Below are 10,480 nucleotides of genomic sequence, written 5' to 3'. Positions count from 1 at the left end.
CCAAAATAAAAAAATGCATTCACTACATAAAATGAATTATACATTGAGTTATGAATAATATATGAATAATATAAGGTAATATTGAATAATAGAACTTGTTGAATGAATAATGGAAGTTTATGTCATGTCAGTATACCTTAATAGCAATGGATCATCAGCTCAAAATGTCTATAGAAGTTTCAAAAGTACCTATATTAGAAGATTAGACCTTGTGTAGATAAAAAAGGATGACAATCTAGGCCTTGCTTAAAGCAGTTATAATTCAAACAACCACCAAATTATTCCATGTCTGGAAAAACAAGAAACAAACAAACAAATTACCAATTAACTTCCTCTGCCCACATTTGGCAGTCACCTATTTACAACCTCTTTTTGAAGACAGAAGACATGCTATCAACATCTAGTAGGACTTTCTTCTGGCGCCCTTGTGTTCCTCACAAGACTCACCTCAGCCTACTTTATACTCCACTTTCTTAACATCTTGGCTTCCAACACTCTGCTTTTTTTTTCTTTAATGAAGGGAAGTGGTGTGGTGCTGAGCATCTCACATTTACACTAGTCAAGAGCTGTCAGGATTGGTGAAACACTTCTGATTCCTCCCTCTATTCCCTTCATTACAATTTTCTGATTAAGAGGAGCACATAATCAAGACAAGAACCTGATTCCTACAGGGTGCAGTCACCACGTCAAAGGTTATTATGGTCTAGCCTGATGGATTTCTCATCCATTCTCAGATTCAGACAGGATAGGAGCCTTTCTCCCTCGGGCTGTTGATGCCCAAATGCGTTCAAGATGAATTGTAGTTTTACTTTTTTCTTCATATTGATCTGAGGTTTAGACTTTAGAGAGTGTAGGAGGCTCCCATATTGGTAGATCCAAACTAAACTTTCCAATTCAATCTTGCAAAGCAAAAAAGGAATAATAAATTTTAATGACTCTGGCTCTATTTAGCACTTACTCAGATTTTGTAGTGAAGGAAATCTGAGAAATTAGGCCCTTAGCAACCTAGGAGAATTCCAACCCTGGCAGCACATTAAAGTGACTTTCTTGGCCATCTGTCATGTTATAGTTATTACTTTAAGAATATGGACTTGTACAGAAACAGATGGATAGACCAATAGAACAGAATTGAAACACCAGAAATCAATCCAAACATCTACAGCCAACTCATATTTGATCAAGGATCCAAAACCAATCCCTGGAGTAAGGACAGTCTATTCAATAAATGGTGCTGGGAAAACTGGATTTCCACGTGCAGAATCATGAAGCAAGACCCCTATCTTTCACCTTACACAAAAATTCACTCAACATGGATTAAAGACTTAAATCTACGACCTGACACCATCAAATTATTAGAGAGCATTGGAAAAACCCTACAAGATACAGGTACAGGCAATGACTTCTTGGAAAACACCCCAGAAGCACAGGCAGTCAAAGCCAAAATTAACATTTGGGATTGCATCAAATTGAGAAATTTCTGTACTGCAAAAGAAACAGTCAGGAAAGTGAAGAGGCAACCAACAGAATGGGAAAATATATTTGCAAACTATGCAACTGATAAAGGGTTGATAACCAGAATCTACAAAGAAATCAAGAAACTCCACATCAAAACAAACAACCCACTTAAGAGATGGGCCAAGGACCTCAATAGACATTTTTCAAAAGAGGAAATCCAAATGGCCAACAGGCACATGAAAAAATGTTCAAGATCACTAGCAATCAGGGAAATGCAAATCAAAACCACAATGAGGTTTCACCTCACCCCGGTTAGAATGGCTCACATTCAGAAATCTACCAACAACAGATGCTGGAGAGGATGTGGGGAAAAAGGTACACTAACCCACTGTTGGTGGGAATGCAAATTGGTTAAGCCACTATGGAATTCAGTCTGGAGATTCCTCAGAAACCTGAATATAACCCTACCATTCAACCCAGCCATCCCACTCCTTGGAATCTACCCAAAGGAAATGAAATTGGCAAACAAACAAGCTGTCTGCACATTAATGTTTATTGCAGCTCAATTCACAATAGCTAAGACATGGAACCAACCCAAATGCCCATCAACAGTAGACTGGATAAAGAAATTATGGGACATGTACTCTATAGAATACTATACAGCAGTCAAAAACAACGAAACCCAGTCATTTGCAACAAGATGGAGGAATTTGGAAAACATCATGCTGAGTGAATTAAGCCAGTCCCAAAGGGACAAATATCATATGTTCTCCCTGATCGACGACAACTAACTGAGCACCAAAGGGGAAACTTGTTGAAGTGAAATGGACACTATGAGAAACAGTGACTTGATCAGCTCTTGTCCTGACGGTTGATGTACAATGTAATACTTTATCCATTTGAGTATTTTTTTTTTTGTTCTAGTACCATTGGTTGAACTCTGTAATTAACACACAATTATTCTTAGGTGTTTAAATTTTAACTGAAAAGTGATCCCTGTTAGGAATTTGAAAAACATTTTGCTGAGTGAAATAAGCCAATCCCAAAGGGACAAATACCACTTGTTCTCCCTGATAGGTGACAACTAACTGAGCACCAAAAAGGAAACCTGTTAAAGTGAAATGAACACTATGAGAAATGGTGACTTGATCAGCCCTCACCCTGACTGTTGATGAGCAACTTAATATGTTATCCCTCTTAGTATTTTTTTGTTTGTTCTACTTAATACTTTTGGTTGAATACTGTAATCAATACACAATTCTTCTTAAGTGCTGAAACTTAACTGAAAAGTGATTGCTGTTAAATATAAGAATGGGAATAAGAGATGGAAGAGATGTGCAATTCGGGACATGCTCAAGCTGACTTACCTCGAACAGTAGAGTTAGAAACATACCAGGGGATTCCAATTCAATCCCATCAAGGTGGCATGTACCAATGCCATTTCACTAGTCCCAGTGATCAATTTCTGTTCAGAATTGATCATAATGATAGGACTAAGAACCAAAGGGATCACATAAACAAGAATAGTGTCTGCAAATACTAGCTGATAGAATAAAAAAGGGAGAGAACGATCCAACATGGGAAGTGAGATACACAGCAGACCCATAGAATGGCAGATGTCCTAAACAGCACTCTGGCCTGAGAATCAGCCCTTAAGGAATGCGGATCTGGCTGAAAAGCCCATGAGAGTATTTCAGGCATGGAAAGCCAAGACACTTGGGGGGGAAAAAAACCTAAATGAAAGATCTCCACGAGTGAGATCCCAGTGGAAAGAATGGGTCATCAAAGAAGGAGGTACCTTTCTCTGAAGGGAGGAGAGAACTTCCACTTTGACCATGGCCTTGTCTAAATATGATCAGAGTCAGTGAACTCAGGGGGCTTCCATAGCCTTGGCAGCTCATGACAAGAGCCTAGGGTGATTACTGAGGCCATAAACAAGAGTGTCAATTTGTTAAGTCAACAACAGGAGTCACTGTGCACTTACTCCTCATGTAGGATCTTTGTCCTTAGTGTGCTGTACATTGAGATTTAATGCTATAACTAGTACTCAAACAGTATTTTTCACTTTATGTTTCTGTGTGGGAGCAAACTGTTGAAATCTTTACTTAATGTATGCTAAACTGATCTTCTATATATAAAGAGAATTGAAAATGAATCTTGATGTGAATGGAAGGGGAGAGGGAGTGGGAAAGGGGAGGGTAGCGGGTGGGAGGGACGTTATGGGGGGAAGCCATTGTAATCCATAAGCTGTACTTTGGAAATTTATATTCATTAAATAAAAGTTAAAAAACAAAAACAAAACAAAAAAGAATATATACTTGACAAACTATTAAGAAGGATGTCTTTTGTCATTCTGTTTCTACACGATAAGGATGATTTATGTAAAATGTAAGTAGGATAACAACAAGCAATACTTTTTTGTCTTAACATTTTATATTTTATCATGATAAATTTCACAGGATTATGTTAGTATATTTCTGTTAAGGGTTAATGTTGTGGCACAGAGAATTAAGCTGCCACTTACAATGTTGGCATCCTATATCAGAGTGCAAGTTCTTGTCTTGGCTACTCTGATCCAGCTCCCTGTTAGTATGCCTAGGAAAGCAGCAGAAAATAGCCTGTGTACTTGGGTCATTGCCTCACATGGGAGAACTGAGTGGAGTTCCAGGCTCCTGGCTTAGGAATTGACCAGCCTGGGATGTTTTGGGCATTTGGGGAATGAACCAGCAAATGGATGATATTTCTCATTTTCTCTCCCTCTCTCTCTCTTCCTCCCTCTCTCCCTCCCTTCCTCCTTTTCTCTCTCTGATTCTTTCAACCAAATCAATAAATCTTTTTAAAAAGAGAAGTATATAGCTTGGTGCCTTAACAATAAGGAAAAGTTATCATGAGACACAATCAACTTGGGCATAAATGAGATAAGCAAATCACCTAAGGCAGGGGTGGGGTGTGGTAGGGTGAGTATGGAACAACAACCAGGCCATATCCATGGAAATTTGTTTGTCTCTCCTAAACCAGGGAATCTGTGAACCATAATGATCATCTTAGTGGGCAGACAAACCTTGCAGAGTCTGTTACTCTGAAGTCAGGGAGTCTTTTTGTAAGGAAACTTCACAGAATGTGGTTTTGTGAATTAGACACACTAGAGGAAACTAGTATTTTGTGTATGTGGAAAGTAAGTAAATGGAGGTTATATTGGCCAAAATTGAGGGATGTGTAGAAAAAAATCTAATTATGTAGCCAATACAAACTATCAAAGGAGTCAGGAAAGAGAATCTCTACACTTCCAGCTTCCATCCAGATCAGACAGATTTCCCCAATCAACCGTGTATAACATGATCTTCACCGAAATGTGAAGAAATTGACTTTTTCCTTTTATCAAAGAGTTATCTTCTCCACATGCATTTTGACTGAGATAGGGATAATGTAGAGAATGATGAGAAGTATCTCAAGTGTTAATTTCTTGTCTAATCATTCAGATTAGTCATCTAATCTGAATGGATATGGCTATTTGGCTTTATAATACCAGAGCTTCAAATCCTCAGTAAGCCTGGTTTCGAAAAATTAGATGACAAAGGAGATAGAGGCAGTGCTGGGAACCATAGCAAAGGCTGAATTGCTGGAACCAAAACAAAAGTCATGGTAGATGATTTAGCTGACTACTCCAGACTCTTGGGACTGAGATGTGGGTAGGAATACCAGAAACAGTGTGTCAGAAATCTCGAGGATGGAATCATCTCTGTACTGCAGAGTAAAGAGCTATATTTACAATTATACTTAGAAAATATCACTGCTAACTCCATTTGCAACCCTCTAAATGTAAAGAAACTTGGCCTAGCAACTATCTCTTTTTTTTTTAATTTACTTGACAGGTATAGTTATAGACAGTGAGAGAGAGAGACTGAGAGAAAGGTCTTCCTTCTGCTGGTTCACTTTCCAAATGGCCACTACGGCTGGCGCTGCGCCGATCTGAAGCCAGGAGCCAGGTGCTTCCTCCTGGTCTCCCATGTGAGTGCAGAGGCCCAAGCACTTGGGCCATCCTCCACTGCCCTCCTGGGCCACAGCAGAGAGCTGGACTGGAAGAGGAGCAACCAGGACTAGAACCTGGCGCCCATATGGATGCTGGTGCCACAGGAGGAGGATTAACCAAGTGAGCCAGGGCAGTGGCCTGGCAACTAACTCTTAGTATCATTTATGTTCAGATATGTTACAAATTCACAGTTCCCTGGGGAGATCTTAGGTGTAGGTATTTAAGAAAAACAATGTTTAAGAATTTAAACAAATTCCAGACTAACTGTAATTTCAGGAAACTGCTGAAGAAAAATTTGAGCATGGAAGAAAAATACTTAAAATGCAAATGCTAATATTACAAGTTGGATATAAGAGAAAAGAAATTTCTTAAGATGTGTTCACTTCCTCCTGAGTATTTCATTGTAATTCTGTTTGATCTCTTTGTGGAGAAGGACAGCCCTCTTGAATGGTAGACCCATATACCACCAAGATATACCATCAGATAGCTATGCCAAGTGAGAACGTCTGGCTCAATGCACTAAAATGAAAATAGGGAGCAGTTCTAGGCTCCAGCGTAAGTAGGGGTTCCATTAGGGAAACTGGAGAAACACAGGTGGGTCTGGCATTAGGTTGTGCTGATCTTTTCCAACAGCCCTCTGTTTTCCCCTTCTACCATCAATATTCTTGTGTCTAACACTAACTGCAAAATCCAGAAAATGAAAGGAAAATTGCTCCTAACATAACAAGTGCTGTGGTTCATGTGGTTTTTTTTTTAAATTAATCAATCAGCTTATTTTTAAAGATTTATTTTATTTATTTGAAAGCAGAGTTACACAGAGAGGGAGAGACAGAGAATCTTCTACTTGTTTACTCCCCAAATGGCCATAACGGCTGGAGCTGGGCCAGGTCAAACAGGATCCAGGAACTTTTGGGTCTACCACATAGGTACAGGGACCTAAGCCCCTAAAGTTCTTCCTTTGGCTGTCTAGCAGGCAGCTGGATCAGAAATGGAGCAGCCAGGACTTGAATCAACGCCTTTATGGAATGCTGGCATCACAAGTGGCAGCTTTATCTGCTGCTTTACCACAAACCTGGCTCTTGCTTCATGTGGTTTTTATTTAAGAAGATGTCTGTAAACCACCCTTAACTGATAATTGATGACTCTCTACTCAAGAACAAAACAATTTAATTCCCAAAAGCAGGTTGCCTTCAGTCAGAGGTACCAAGAGATTATCTTCTGTTTTCCTTCTCCAGAGATAATCAAATTCCCCTACACTAAGTTGTAAGCTGATAGGTATGATTTAAACACTGTTTTAGCCTATTTCAAATACTGAGTTAACATTACCATCAGTGACATTTGGATCAGAGGTGATTCATAATGAATGGTGTAGTCTCTGGCTTCTCTTGTTTGATGATTGTAAAAGGATAGACCATTACATAGAAAATGAACTTAAGTGCTCACTCACTCATAACCTTTCTGGGAAATCTAGAATGTGGGAGCAACCAGAGAAATCTGGCTGCAATCATCTAGCTGACATTCTTATTTCCAGTTTGTTTCTCATAAACCTGTTTTTCCTATTGATGGCTGTTAGTTCTGTAGTCCAGTACTACAATCCCAAGCATCTGATTTTCCTAAGCACCTCCATGAATGGAGCAAAAGTCTGAAACATTTTTTACCAAATGAGAAGCAGCACAATTTACAGTCAGTCTGATAACTTCTTTCTTGGTTGGTTATTCGTGCCATTGCATGCTTTTGCTGGAAAACAGCCATGGACTCTGGCCCTTGTTAAACACTGTTTTTAGAAAGATCACTTTAACTGCCCTGTTAGGATTATAGAGTATGGGGCCAACATGAGAAGCAGGGAGACTTACCTCAAAGTTACTACAGCACACAATCCAGGTAAGAGATGGTGGTGACTTGAATGAAGATAGAAATAATCAACAGGGTGAAGAATGGATAGATTTCAGATGAATTTTGATGACAGAGTCAATGGGCTTTGCTGTTTGACTGAATATGTTGTGAAATTAAAAATCAGAGTCCAGGATCTGGCACTGTGGCATAGAGGTTCAGTTGCTGCCTGCTGCACCAGCATCCTCTATGAGTCCTGGCTGCTCCACTTCCACTCCAGCTCCCTGCTAATGTGCCTGGGAAAGCAGAAGAAGATAGCCTAATTCCTACAGGGAACCCTGAACCCATGTGGGAGTCCCAGATGAACCTTCTGACTCCTGGCTTCCATCTGTCCCAGTCCTGGCAGTTGTGGGGATTTGGGGAGTGAACCAGTGGATGGAAGACTTTTCTCTCTCTGACTCTGACTCTCCTTATCTGTAACTCTGCCTCTCAAACAAATAAATAAATAAATCTTAAAATAAAAAAGAGTCCAGGGTGACTTCAAGATTCTGTCATGAGTAACATTTCTCAATATTTTAGAAATAAACATGGACAAGTACTTGAGAAATATGATATGCTGATTGTCTCACAGGCAAATTTATCACTCAGTGGTCAAATACATAAGTAAAATAAATCAGACCCAAAAAAGACAAATATCACATGCTTTTTTTAATTGTGGAAGTTAATACATAGAGTATAAAAACTGTGTGGATGTCATATCATTTGGTATTTAGTTATAAATATGCTTCATTGAATCATACCATTTAAATGACAATGTACACTTCTTTCCCCACATTATGATCATCTTCAAGAATCCCTCACTCTTACAGTAACATCTCTGTGTTCAAGGAAAAATAGTATATATGTGTTTGTATATAATGTCTACAATTGAAGTGAATGTAGAAAATGTTAAAAATTTGCAGAATAGAAAATTTCCACTAAAATATACTTTAAAAACAAATACACAATTTTTCAAATGTATAAATCTGTTTGTAAAATTCCTAAGACTCAAGTGGATTCTTTTTTTTTTTTTTTTTTTTTTTTTTTGGTGTGGAGAGAAGGATGCTGGATTCTTCACATTCAGTGATGGCAAACAGCACTGATAAAGTCAAGATTTAATTTTTATGAAAGATTATTTTTATTTATTTGAAAGACAGACTGAGAGAGAGAGAGAAGGAGAGAGAGATTTTTTCATTTGTTGGCTCACTCCCCCAAATGCTGGCAACAACCAATACTGAGCTAGACTGAAGTCAGGAGTCTGAAAGTCAATCTAGGTCTCTTACCCAGAGGTGATTGATGTGGGTGTTAGGGACCCAAGTACTTGAGCCATCATCTGCTACCTCCCAGGGGGCATATTAGCAGGAAACTAGATTTGAATGTGGAGCTGGCATTTGAATCCAAGCACTTCTATATGGGATGTAGATATCCCAAGCAACATCATAACTGCTGCATCATAAGAAATTTGTTTGCAATAATTAAGAAGTTTGAACTAGTTTGAAATGTTAAGAAGTTATTCACTATGTTCTAGCAAGATTCACTTATTCATTATTATACTTCTATAGCTGCACAGAATAAGTCTATGTTTTCTGTCACACAACAGCATTTGAATATTGGAGGATAATTCTTTTTTATAGTTTCTTTTGCCAATGTCTTTAGGGTCATCCTTATTTTGTATCTATACTAAATCAAGGAATTATGCCTAGGTTTTATTGAATGGATATACACAATTTGATTTTTATATTTTTGCTCAATAAACAGTTTTCAGATTTTATTTTCAGATTTCTGTATTAACTAAGTATCTAAAGGTGAAGTAAATATTGGTTCCAGAAACTCTGTTATTTAGGCCTTACTCATTTCTCCTATAAAGAGCTAATAATCAAGTTGATGGAAACTTGTTTTTGAGTCTATAAGAAAATGACATTATATTATGTTGTCTATTTTCCTTTTCCTCATATTGCATATTTATCTTCCTTTTCTTCTTTACTAAAATATAACAAATATGTATAAAGCCTTATTGCCTTATTTTATGTCCATAAGTATGTATACACACACAGAGAGACACACACACATAAAGGTGCTTCAGAAATTCTGTGGAAAATGGAATTGAATAACATTTATACAAGAAATTAATTCAACCCATGTTTATGAGGAATCTTCAAGTTCTTGGAAAGAGGGGCTTGCTGTACATGGCCGGTAGGTTCTGCCTGAAATCCTAAGCCTAGACTAAGAGCTCCAACTGGGACCCTGACCCCAGACCACCAGAATGACTGACACATGTTCCTGAAGGGGCTCTCAGTGATTGGAAAAACAACACCGATCCAGAAAACCCATGAGGTTTTGAAATTCTCTTCCTGGGGATGAAGTTTACATAGAAGAAGCCCGACAGGGAGGGAGAAGAAGAGGATTTGATGTCACATGCTGGGTCAGAGCCTCCTGGAAAACGTGCATGTCAAACTGGACAGTAGGTAGTTGATCAGATTTCTTTCGGGCGGTTGGCGCCTCCCAAATGAGGAACTGTTTCCAGCAGCAGCCCAAGGAAGAGGGAGTGTGGCGCTGATGAAATTAGTAAAAGAGAATTCTCTATTCATCAAACTCTGTCTACCCTGGGAACCATAATCATCAACACAATCCCAGTCCCAAGGAAAAACCTCTGGCCCTTGCGGAGGAGGTAAGAAACGGAAGTGACGCAAAAGTGTTCCGTGTCCCAAGGACAGCAGAAACCACCTTCTGCCAGTATTGTGATAAGTGCCCAGAACAGCAGAGAGTAAGTTGGCGTCCTTCACGTGGGGAAGTGCTCAGTCCAAAGGACTGTCAAGGTTTTATGCCTTAGGGTTTAAGAGATCTTGGGGACTTTTCCAAAGAAACTTTGACAGCTGTTTTCCATAAAATGTTTAAAAGATCAAACTCGCCTTAGTGCTGGATTGACTATACAAGATTAACAATCCTTTGTGGCTCATTTATGCCTAAAGGTTTCTGTTTATTTCCTCTTGCAGCCATGTGCATGATTTTGGTAAATTATGAAATCAGAAATGATTTTCAGAGTATTAGATGGAATTCACCCTTGTTGAAGTTTATAACTGTGTTCAGGGAAAGGGTTGTTGACCATTTAATCTTCACAATTTCATC

At 38.7% G+C, this 10,480-nt stretch overlaps 1 pseudogene; it reads left to right on the top strand.

Moving 5' to 3' along the window:
* The first annotated feature begins 9,628 nt into the window (after nucleotides 1-9,628).
* LOC149122287 (cancer-related nucleoside-triphosphatase pseudogene) lies at nucleotides 9,629-10,096 on the top strand (annotated as a pseudogene).
* Nucleotides 10,097-10,480: the final 384 nt, after the last annotated feature.

The sequence above is a fragment of the Oryctolagus cuniculus genome, chromosome 14 (genome assembly GCF_051225735.1).
Source record: "Oryctolagus cuniculus isolate XC-2025 breed Fujian yellow rabbit chromosome 14, ASM5122573v1, whole genome shotgun sequence".
Taxonomy (NCBI): Eukaryota; Metazoa; Chordata; class Mammalia; order Lagomorpha; family Leporidae; genus Oryctolagus; species Oryctolagus cuniculus.
Note: the sequence above shows the minus strand (reverse complement) of the source record. Positions and strands in the feature narration are given on the sequence as shown.